The sequence below is a fragment of the Mustela nivalis genome, assembly GCF_964662115.1.
Source record: "Mustela nivalis genome assembly, chromosome: 4".
NCBI classification, from domain to species: Eukaryota; Metazoa; Chordata; class Mammalia; order Carnivora; family Mustelidae; genus Mustela; species Mustela nivalis.
Window position 1 is genome coordinate 131,122,546 of NC_139023.1, and position 13,198 is coordinate 131,135,743.

Consider the following 13,198-nt stretch of genomic DNA (forward strand, 5'->3'; position numbering starts at 1 on the left):
CTCTTGTTTTTATTTATTTTTGTTTTTAGGAGATTTATTTTATTTATTTACTTTAGAGAGAGAGAGAACGCGGGGCAGGACAGAGGCATTGGGTGAGAGAGAGTACCAAACAGACTCCTTGCTGAGTGCAGAGCCTGATGTGGGGCTCAACCTCACGACGCTGAGATCATGACTGGAGCAGAAATCAAGAGTCAGACACTGAATGAGCCAGCCAGGTGCCCCCCTTCATTTTTATTATATTACCTTTTCTTTGTTCTTTTCATAGACTTCTGACTACTCATTTTCATTTTCCACTCTGTATCCTCTTCCCACACTTTAAACTGGACTCTTAGGGTTCCTTCCATCCTTAGACTTCTCTTCTTTGGTTTACCAGATGTTGTTATCCATCTTAATGACCTCAATCACCGCAATTCCAATATCTAAATGTCTAGTTTGTTCTTCTCCAGAATACTATTCCCAACTTCCTATTATATACTTCAAGTATCTCACCAAATTGGCCCATTTTTTTCTGTGATAACACTGCATAATTCATGTCGCTTAACAAGCACAAACATTTACTTCTTGTTTATGGGATCTATGAGTCAGTTATGGTGGCTCTGCTCCAGATTGTGCTGAAGCATGAACCATTAAGGGATGGCTGAAGAAATGAATCCTGGGTTATGATGCCCTCATGGTACAGAGCAGGAGAGCAGAAAGAGTTGTGGGGAGTGGAAATATGAAATGTCTCTTCAGGCTTCTGCTTGGACCTGGCAAATGAAGCTCCTACTCTCATTACATTGGTCTGAGAAAATCATATGGCCAAGTCCCAAGTTAATGGGACAAGGAAGTATACTATACCCCAATTAAGGCATGGCAAAGGATAGAAAAGAATAAAAATTTTCAAAAAGGGGTGCCTGGCTGGCTCAGTTGGTATCTCATGGGACTCTTGATCTGGGGGTTGTAAATTCAAGCCCACATTGGGTATACAGATTACTTAAAAATAAAATCTTTAAAAAAGAAAATTGTACACAAACTAATCTTCCAGACAATTAAACCTAAAAGCAGTAGGTTTAAATTGATACTAATTATCTCTTCAAAATATCTTACCATCCTATGAATCCTATATTACCATTACTACTTTTACTATTATTATCTTCCCAGTTTCCCAAGCTAAGAAGCTGAAATTCTCTCTTTTTCCATTTACTTCACCCTTAATCAGTCATATCGCTTGCTACTTCTATCAGTCTACATTTCTACTGTAAAAGTCCATTTCTTTCTATCCCCACTTTACTATTTCAGGATCTTGTCATTCCTTATCAAACTATAGTGATAATCTCTGTTTCATTGAAAGAAACTGCTGTAACTGGTTAACCTCAAAAACCTCAGTAGCTTAACCCAAAAAATTTATTTCTTACTCACAAAATATCAAAATAGGTGGGGTGACTGAGTAGCTCAGTTGATTAAGCATCCAACTCTTGATTTGGGCTCAGGTCATGATCTTAGGGTTGCAGCCCCACATTGGGCTGTTCACTGGGCATGGGGCCTACTTGGGATTATCTCTTCCTTGCCCCCTGCCCTTATCCCCCCTAAAAAAATCCAAAATAGATATTTTAATTTCAAGGGCAGCACTTCTTCAAATAGTGACCCAGATACTCAGACAACTTGTCCCTAGTGTCACCACCTTCTTCCTACATCACCTCCTAAGAGTAAACAATATGCAGGATTATGTGTTGAAGGGTCTTGGGTTCTAGGCCTCCTAGTGACACACATCACTTCTATCCACTTTCCTTCAGTCAGAACTTGCCATATGGTCTACCTACTTTTAAGAGAGGCTGGAATATTCACTGAAGATAGTTTTGTTTTCAGAAAGAAAAGAAAATGGGCTTTTGAACACCTAACCAGTCTTTGCTACAATCTTCTGACTGATCTCTTTGCCAATGGGAATGGCCACCATGGTCAGAATAATCTTTCCAAAGCACAAACTTGATCATTTTATTTTTCTGCTTAAAATCTTCCCACAACTCTACAATGACAGGCAATAAAGGCCCAACTGAGTGAGCTATTCAACGCACTTTGTGTGAAGACAATCTACTCCTCAGTCATATCATATTACTTCCAGTTCTGTGAATGTAACATCCCAAACCCTCACTCCGCAGTGCTCCACCATGGCCAACCCCCTGCATTGTTGTCCACTCAATGAACACTTAATCATTCTTAAAGTTTAATTCAAGCAGCAGCTTCCCTATGAAGCCCTTCATCACTTTTGGCAGTCATTTAGAAATGGCCACTCTTTTATTTATTCTTTCATTTATTCCACATGTTCTTTTGCCATGTCAACTACCACACTTTATCTTCCTCTCCTTCCCTGCCACTTCCCTATTACTAGGAACAAACACTAGGTGCAAGTACTCCTTGGTATGAATACTTAAGATTATTATTTGTAAGTCCATCAACAATGAACAAAACTAGGCAGATGCAATAATATTCTAGTGTCAAGGGGCGGCTGGGTGGCTCAGTGGGTTAAAGCCTCTGCCTTCGGCTCGGGTCATGATCCCAGGGTTCTGGGATCGAGCTCCACATCAGGCTCTCTGCTCCGTGAGGAGCCTGCTTCCTCCTCTCTCTGCCTGCCTCTCTGCTTACCTGTGATTTCTCTCTGTCAAATAAATAAATAAAATCTTTAAAAAAAATATTCTAGTGTCAAAATTTAACTCACCTTCTCAATGGAACCAAGTGACAGGAACCTCCATAAAAATTACATGCTATCCATAATTTTCCTTGGCTGTTCAATGAAGTGTAGGCTTCTTTACTGTCGATTCTTATTCCCTATTCATGAAAAAATGGGAGTGGCTGTACCATAATTCTAACCATTTCCACTTAGACTGAGAACTTTTCATTTCATCAGTGAAAATAACTGTAAATATTTTCTGTGCTAATTAACAGACATGTTACCCAAAGGTTACCAAATCACTTCTAGAGTGTTTCTATTAGAGGACTTTAGATTATTCAAATGTTTTTTTAAATATTTTATTTATTTATTTAACAGAGAGAGACACAGCAGGAGAGGGAACACATGCAGGGAGAGTGGGAAAGGGAGAAGCAGGTTTCCCGCTAATGTTGGACTCCACCCCACGACCCCAGGACCATGACCTAAGCCAAAGATAGACGCTCAATGACTGAGCTACCTAGGCACCCCTAGATAATTCAAATAATAATTAACTTCCTCAAAAGTCAGGACCAATATACATAAGACTTTTCTTCCAAAGTGTGAACTAAAAGTTTACTTACAAGAAATTGTCTTGGTAAAATTTGTTCTGTTAAATAACCAAGTGGCAATGAGGGTACTATAAGGATTCAAAAAGGAGTCACAGATTTTGTTATGCTAATTCATAATGAGAAAACATTCACCTAACTATCACCTCCTTAAAAGCATTGATGAAGACTCACATGCCTGTATTAGAAAACATGGGACAAATTTTAGACTATGGTCAATTCCTGATGATTCTCTAATGTTTTGGAAAATAGCAATGGGTTTACAAGTCATTTTTGCAACTTAGTTCAAGTAAGGAAAAGCAAGATTTGATTGAACCTCAATATTCTTACAGTGAGGTTTCAACTGTGATTCACTATTTCTTTCTCATCAACAGGAAATACATTAAAGGATAGAAAACCACTTCTGCTTCCAGTTGGATGAATAAAGACAAGATACAAGAGGAATCTGGAAAAACTAAAAATCATACTTTTCTATGCATCTAGTGAAAATAGTGGGCATAGGAAACACTTAGAGAATGGAATTGTTAAAAGAATGGAGTCTTTTATAGATGAGCAGAGAACCACGGTACCTCTGTATGTCGGGGCAGCTGGAATACAGATGGAGGAACAGGGAAACCAAAGGTGGAGATTTTAATGGAACAAAAAAGAAGATAGAGCAGTTTGGAGAAGCAGACTAAAATCTTAAAGACCCCCAAATGAGAAACCTAATTGACCTAACAATTATAAACTCCAACTCCCTATTTTGCTCTGAAAACAACAATGGAGGAAGGGCTGGCAGTAGAATAATGCACATTCTTACAAGACTGGATTTGAGGGCTCTGTCAGAGGTAAAAAAAAGAATTAAGAGCATAATATCAACAGTCTAGCCCTCCTATCTCAAATCCTGCCAAGATCAGGAATACAGTAGGTTAGATATCTGTGGGTTGGGCTGAACACTAAACACTGGTGAACTCCATTCAGTTAAATGAAGAGTGGAGCTTTAGAACTAAAGTCCCAAACTTTTCCTGGGAGCTATTATTTGTTGAGTCATCAGATGAAGTACCATTGGATATTCAGGACTTAGGATTGCTCACTGTGTAAGTTCTCAGAGGAGCATAAGCCTTTAACAGAAGACAATACCATATCTTAGATAATACGCTCTAATTGTTAAAAATACTACTGCAGGACCAACAGGGAGTCAGATTTGAATTCATGAAGAGGGGGGAGATCATTCTTTAGAATGCCCTTGAAATCCCATTACCCAGGTTCTTACAGAATGCTGAACAAGAAACAACATTGGGAAAACACAGGTGAATTGTTTTCAACTTGCTATAAAGAAGAGCTTTCTTGGGGTGCCTGGGTGGCTCAGTGGGTTAAGCTTCTGCCTTCGGCTTAGGTCATGGTCTCAGGGTCCTGGGATCAAGCCTGCTCCGAAGGGAGCCTCCTTCCCCCTCCCCCTCTGTCTGCTTCTCTACTTACTTGTGATCTCTCTTTCTCTGTGTCAAATAAATAAATAAAATCTTAAAAAAAAAAAAGAGCTTTCTCACAACACCAACAACAAAAATAATAAGATATGTCATTTACTGTGTGGTTCTATATGCCAGATACATTCTGTATATTATTTCGTTGAGTCCACAAAACAGCCCTTTGTGACCTGCTGGAGAGGAAAGGAAAACTGACACAAGAAATTAAATAAATTGCCTCACATCAGATCACACATACAGAGTCTGATCCTGAAACCAAGGTTTTAGTAACCATGTCATACTGTCGGTACCTGAAATAATTAGATATAGTCAACAATGGACTCAGGGGCTTCATGAAACTGTGTTATTAAATTTCACTCAAATTAATAAATCATTTCTTTACACTCACCATGAACAAAAGATATAGTTCTTTTCAACTGACCAGAGTTATTATCCTTAAAAAGCAAATGGATTTAAAGGCATTTGTTCTGTGACAAATTTTACTAAAAATGAAGAAAATAAAAAGCTTTTTATCATCCTTAGGATGAAAAAGAGTAGACATGATATTATGCAATCCATTTTTCACCATGGAAATAGACTATATTTTGAGAGACAAAACAATAGGGACTGAGAATTGGTTACACTTTTGCTATTTTCTTATAAAATCAGAACTGTTAATGTTATATCTAGAATTATACATTAACACCAATTTTGGGGGTGAATCGGTCAGTTAAGCACCTGACTTTGGCTCAGGTCATGATCTCAGGGTCCTGGGATCAAGCCCTAAGATGGCTCCCTGCTCAGCCAGCAGTCTGCTTGTCCCTCTGCCTCTCCCCCTGCTTGTCAGCACTCTCTCTCTCCTCTCTCTATCATAAATAAATAAAATCATTAAAAAAAATTTGTTGCCTTCCCAAGAAATTAGAATGAGCTGGAAATCAGAATGCATCATATAGCATTCACTATACTCTATCACATAATTAAGAATGGAAATCAGCATTGCTTTACTGGATCATCAATGAACATGAGATCAAGAGAAATCAATGGAAACAAAACTAGAATTATAGAAAGGAGCTCCCAGACACTAGGAACCAACAGTAAAATATGTAGCTACTAACTGATCATGGGTTCATGATCAATGTTCACAACCCCTCAAGGGTGGTGAACAGCCCCAAGGAGATCTTGGAGAAACCAAAAATCACTGTGACTCAAATAGAAAAAAGTCATTGGAGATGGAACATTAACAAAAATGCTGCTTTTAAAACCAAACATCTTAGTGTATGGGTTTTCATATTATTTCTTGATGTTTTAAAATGTAGTTTTGGCTTAGATGATCTAAAATACATTCTTTTAAAAGTCATCTGCATTTTGCTAAGCTATCATGAATAACTGACTTAGTCATTGTAAGCAGACACCCCAAGTAGACAAGAAATTTTAGGATTTTTATCCATTCTCCATAACATAAATGCACTGTATAATACATTCTGTTATTTAGAGAGACATAGCACCCTTTACTGGCTTTTTTTCTTCCCCAAAAGTTATATAAGAAAAACCTGTGTATGTAAGCAGTGTTATGTAATTATATGGGCAGCATTTGGTGCATTAGCAGTACTTTCCAAATAAATGATAGAATTCAGTTCTGAGAGCAATTCTGCTCCAGTGCTGTCACTGGTAGTTGGTAGTGCTAAGCACTACCAAGATTCAAGAATAACCTCATAATACCCGTCTCTGGACTAACCACAGAATTTAACCTGCCAGGATCCTGATGTGCCTCAATGGAAAATCGTGAGTTAAAAGAAGGATGTCCCAAATTCCAAGTCTTAAAACCAAAGGCAGACAAGAGCCCCAAGAGACTATGTTCATATGTGTAAAAAGCTAAAGAAAACATCCTTTTCTAACTGCATCCCGTCTTATCTTTTCTAGATTGAAAGGTATAATATACACTGTATGAATTTAAGAAAAATTATAGCATTCAATCCTGTTATTTATTTATGGGTAAATGGCATACATTATATATTATTTGCAATTGTACACGCATTAGAAATCTTATATCAAATGTACATTTTTTTTTTTTAAGATTTTATTTATTTGAAAGAGAGAGAGAGAGAGAGAGAGAGCACAAGTGTGAGAGCAGGGAGCCCATGTCGGGCTAGATCCCAGGATCCCGGCATCATGACCTGAGCCGAAGGCAGATGCTTAACCAACTGAGCCACCCAGGCATCCCAAATGTATATTTTAGAAGATTTCAATAAAAGTAATTATGCTTTTCAATTTTAATTATTAGCTGTACAAAGCATTTTGTACTGAGATTCATTTTGTTATTACTAGGCTCAATGATGTCAATGTGAATAAATAGTCTTCCTTAGCTTTTTTTTTTTTTTTTTAAACTTTTTATTTTTTATAAACATATATTTTTATCCCCAGGGGTACAGGTCTGTGAATCACCAGGTTTACACACTTCACAGCACTCACCAAAGCACATACCCTCCCCAATGTCCATAATCCCACCCCCTTCTCCCAAACCCCCTCCCCCCAGCAACCCTCAGTTTGTTTTGTGAGATTAAGAGTCACTTATGGTTTGTCTCCCTCCCAATCCCATCTTGTTTCATTTATTCTTCTCCTACCCACTTAAGCCTCCATGTTGCATCGTTTTAATATTTTGTGATAAAGGGATGTGCAAGTCAGTTTCTAAGTTTAGTTTAGTTAGATATTGGGTTTTAATGGTTTTCATAGCTAAAAATGTAGATGTATCTTGAACTATTCACTTATTCATAAATGGAAGTGATACATCACTGGGTATATTTTCTACATTGTAATTTTTAAAATATTTAATCACAAGTTTTCATTTAAAAGTATTACTAATAAAGATTTTATTATAAAGTGTTTTATTTTTATGAAAACACAACATTTAAAAATTGTTTTTCTCTCATAATTTTAATTTTTTGTGTTTTCATGTATATAGTTTATTAATAAAGTATGCATGTAGTTTATAAATTACAATCAATATATAAATATTTAGAACTCACACTGAAAAAATTCATTGTTTGGTATCTTAGTTATGTATTACTGTATAATAAATTACCAAAACCTCAGTGGCTTAATATAACACACTCTTATTATCTCACAATTTCTGAGGATCAGGATTTTGGACACGGCTTATCTGGGGTCCTCTGCTCAGGACTTCATAGTGCCACAGTCAAGATGTCTGTCAAGTTCTGTTCTTATCTAAGGCTCAACTGGAAAAGAATGTATTTTCAGGTTTACCTAGGGTGCTGGCAGAATTTGCTTTCTCAAAGAAAAAGATACAGCCATAGCAATAAAAAATAAAAATCATAGATAAATGAGGCCCCATCTTTCTGTCAGCTATTGACTGCAGGCTGTTCTAAATGCTACGTTCATCTTCTTGCCACATGGGCCAACCAATGTGGACATGAACTTCTTCAAAGCCAGTTAGGGAGAAAGAGTCTAGGAAGAAGGGTGCTGTAATCTTTTTTGCAGTACCTTACTGCTTAGAACAAAGTCACACACCCCATCCACACTCAGGGAGAGTGTATTACAAGGAGGGGCAGAGGTCCTCAGCAGGAGGCAGGAATCTTTGTGGGTCACCTTAGACTTGTACTTCGCAGTTGAGTTGTTTTAAGAAAAAAAAAAAATTAAGATCTAGAGATCACTACTTTAGACCAACATGGGATGGTTTGGTTACGACTATTAAAAGTACACAAGAAAATGATACTGAATAATTCAATTAACTTCTCTTTCCATATTTTAATTGATTTTTTCAAGTTGCTAAATATTCAAGTTCATTGGTTTTAGGATTCTTCTGTGCCCTAAACAACAGCTTCATTCTTCCCTATACAATTTTTTAGCTTGCAAAATTGTTAGTTAATCCAATGTGATTCCATTAAGAGTGTGATTCATATAAAATTTTTTTAAAGATTTATTTATTTATTTATTTATTTGACAGATCACAAGTAGACAGAGAGGCAGGCAGAGACAGAGAGAGAGAGAGAGAGAAAGAGAGAAGCAGGCTCTCTGCTGAGCAGAGAGCCCGACGCGGGACTCGATCCCAGGACCCTGAGATCATGACCTGAGCTGAAGGCAGCGGCTTAACCCACTGAGCCACTCAGGCGCCCCCATATAAAAATTTTTAAACACTTTTACTTCTTTGCCAGTTATCTGTTGTTACATAACAGGTCCCCCCAGACTTACAATATTAAACAATAGCCATATTCTCCATCATTGTGTAGATGGTCTGAGCCTATCTGAAGGGATTTTCTGCTATTTGGCTGTGGCTATATGGGAGTTGGAAAGTTTGAAATGTCCTTTTTCATACATCTAACACCTCAGCTAGTGATACTATTTAAAATTATAGTTTTATTTTGTTATTTTTGTTTTTTGTTTATACATTTCCCTGCAAAAATGTTTTTATTTCATTGAGGATATATTTTATAAAAATAATACAGCCATAGCAATAAAAATTAAAAAACAGGGTTTTTGGAAAATAAAAATTTATTTTGAATGCCCCAAAAATAAGAAATTGGTTAAAATACACAATATTTGTATGCACTTATACAGAAGCCAGTGTGTCATGAGTGACAAGAGCTAAATCCTTTCTTAATCAATAGGCATAAGAGAAAAGCAAATCAGTGTTTTTCCCTGCTTGCTCAAAAAGCACAGAAATCTCATGGGTTAGGGGAAAAGAAAGAGAAACTTAGAGGGAAAGAAAATTCTACACACTAGTGAAGAACTCTAGGAAATACTGTATGCTCTCTCTGCTCCCCATCGTAGAAACTTAAGCTCCAAAGAGGAGAGATAAAGAACTTCTTACTTGATTCTTGGATTTCCTAAGGTGGAGGAGATCTATACCTAATTTTTTGTCTGGAACACTGGTAATGAGAAGCCCCACAGGAGCTCTCCACATTAGCATGGTCTAGTGGAAAAACAGGTGAATCTTCCTGTGTTCCTGGAGCTTCCAGAATTTAGTGAGAAGTTAGATACAAAACTAATACGTTTTCTCCATAAGGAGGGACTTGAGAAGCAGAAATTGGCATGGATCACACAGCCAGATACAGCTACAAATAAGAATGTCTTAGAAATTGACTGTACAGAGTAATTTTGTCTCAGACACTGAGGGTATTGTCTGTTTTAGCAGAGGTCAGAATGGACAGTTACTCATCGAAGACCAATCAATTCACCTAAATGCTAACATACCACTTAAATCGCCTGTTACCAGAACTCAAGTTGTGCTTCAAAGAAAAGCCTAAATGACACACCTTGAATTAAACATGTTCAAACTTGAAAAGATACTGTTTCCTGGAAGCTGACTTCAGGTAAAATAGGAACCCAAAAGTAAAGTTAAATTAAGTGTAGAAAAATAGAGAGCATTATATTTTTCATGTATCTTAGTTTGTGGCCTGTGTAGGTCAAATTCACAGATCTGATTTTCCACAAAATTAAAATTCAAAGCTGGGAATTCTCTGAGACAATTTATTGCTTATTTGTTCAACTCTGAAAAAGTGCTGATTTATGTGTCATGTTTAAATTTGAAGGCTCAAATTCAGAGGATAATCCCAAGAGTATAATGGTAAAATAAATAATTTCAGTGATTGATTCTATAACTTTAGGGCAAATAAGTGCCACATGCAGAAGTTGTGGGGGGGAAAAATGCCCACACACCTGATCTGCACTCCGAAGACTTTGATTTAGTGGCTCTGGACTATAATGAGGCCATCTGCATTTTTACTACCTTAATACTTCATTCAAAGAGGACAAATATTTGAAAGGAGAAAAGGGAACCTGTGTACACTGTTGGTGGGAATATAAATTGGTATAGCCATCATAAAAGGCAGTATGGAGGTTCTTCAAAATTAAAAATAGAACTACCGTATGATCCAATAATCCCATATCTGAGTATATATCCGAAGGAAATAAAGTCACTATCTTGAAGAAATATCTGTACCCCCATGTTCATTGCAGCATTATTCACAATAACCAAGGTGTGGAAACAGCCAAAGTGTTCATTGATGGACAAATAAAGAAAATGTGGTAGATATGTTCAATGGAATATTACTCAGCCTTTAAAAAGAAGAAAATCTTGTCATTTGAGACAACATGGATAAAGCTGGAAGACATTACGTTAGGTGGTATAAACCGACACAGAAATATAAATATTGGATGATCTCATTCATTTGTCAAACAGATAGAAGTTGAAAGCAAAAAGTTACCAGGGGCTAGGGAGTTGGAGAAACAGAGAGATGTTGGTTAAAGGTTACAAAGTTTTAGTTGTGCAGGATGAATAAATTCTAGAGATCTCATGGACAGCATGGTGACTATAGCTAATAATACTGTCTTATGTATTTGAAATTTGCTGAGAGCAAGTATTAGTTGTTCTCACGCACACCAAAAAACGTATGTAAAGTAATGGATATGTTAATTAGCATAATTGTAGTAATCATTTCACAATGAGTACACATATCAAAACGTGATGTTGTATACCTTAAATATATAATTTTTATTTGTCAATTACATCTCAATGAAACTGGAAAAAAAAAGGCCAACTTAACTTATCCCCCCACAAAAAGGCCAACAGAGTCAAAAAAAAAAAAGAGTAGAATTTAATGTTTTTGGCATATTCATATGGCTGTGTAACCATCAGCAATATCTAATTCCAGAATATACATTTTTTAATCTTGTAAATAGATTACTGTAAACACACATGTGAAAATTTTAAGAAATAATGCCAAGCTCAGAAGTGCCCACTCAGAAATGAACCTTTATCCTCTAACCATTCCCAGGAAAATTCTAGATGCCAAAGGCAGCACATGAAAAACATCTTCTGGGATCTTTTTATGGGGGGGGGGGCTTTCTCTAGATTTGCCTTCCTTCTATGTCTTTAACAAACACTTTCTCCTTTAGTTCCCAAGCTCTGTGGCTTCACATTTGGCTCCTGCTTAAAATACTGCCTCATTTAGATCATGAATGTTTGTTAGATCAGGAATGTTGGCCTTGGTTCTGACCTAGCAATCCATATGACGCTATATATACTTGTTCCCAAGCTCCACATTCTGCAAAGTCCCCAAATGCTGGCTTCACTCTTTCACTTTCTCACCATTCCAGGGAGATCAGACCTGATACTTGCCTCTGTTTCTGAAAGGTTTTGTGATTACTATCCATCATTTACTCTCCATCCACTTTATTTCTATTCCATTCTATTCAATACTGCATCCATAAGCTTAATGGAAAATTAACTCTTGTTCTGGTGTATTTGATCCAAAGCAATATGCACCTCCTTAGTTTTTACCCTGAGAGTTGTTTGGGGGCTGTTTCGATTCCCTATAATCCACTGCATAATTCCTCTTTTAGGTTTTACTCTTAGAACTGACAGACATAATCATCACTGTATTTCTTTTCTCTTGTTGTAAGCAAGGAGTCATCTATTTTGCTAAGAAAAGATATTTTATTTGGAATAAAACCCCATATCTACTTATTAGGCCCTTTTAGCCATAAAGAATAGCTTACTGCTAACTCCCAAGCTGAGATATGGCACAGATATTTTGCATTGTTTCTTCAGACTTAAAAAAAAATAAAATGGGAACAACCCACTTTTACCTTTTCAGTATATGCAAATGAAATCCTAGGGGCCTGTATTGAACAGACTTTATATGAAGATGTAATTCATTTAACCAGGAGCTTATAGGGAAAGTCAATTCTAGAAATCACAAGACCAAAATGATGGATTGGTTGCTAAAAGTTTTGCTACTTTCACTAGAAAGTGCTTAAGTTTTATTTCTGATAGTCCAGATACAAAAACATGACTCAGATAGAATTGACATTGAATAATAAACCAAAGAAAAGAGAAATGTCTGACAGTTTGATTGATGTGTGAGTTTGCACCCAATGAACCAGGAAAGAGAGATAAGTAGCTTGCATTACTTTCTGAATGAAAAACCAATCACTAGATTTTACTGCTGTCTAAAAGGAATAGAAAGGACAAACTCACCAACAGGAATTCCTCCTTCAGTGTAAAGTAGATCATAGGAACATTTTCTCTTAAATGTTAGTGGGAGACATCTGATCATAGGGAGAAAGAGTAAAATTGACTTGGCTACAAGGAGCAAGGCTGATGTAACTATGCTCACTCCTAAAGTCACTTCTTTTCATGTTTAGATTGGGAGCCTAGTGAAAAATCTATAGAAGCATGAAATCAAGACAAAATGATAGTATTACAAATGTAGATATTTGATTCCATGAATTGTAACATATCACTGGAAGCTCTTCTTAAATCAAATCAGATTTTACAAACCATTTAGGCCAATCACCGCATTTTGTAGGGGGAAAAAATAGACAAGCTAAAGCTCAGAAGATAATGTCTTGAATTTGAGACCTAAAAGCTACATAATATAAACTTTGGAACCAGATGTCAGCTCTCTATTCTTTACCTTCAGTGATTTTTCACATGTTCTATACTGGAGTAAACTGACAAATCACAGACTAAATAATATACATTAGTG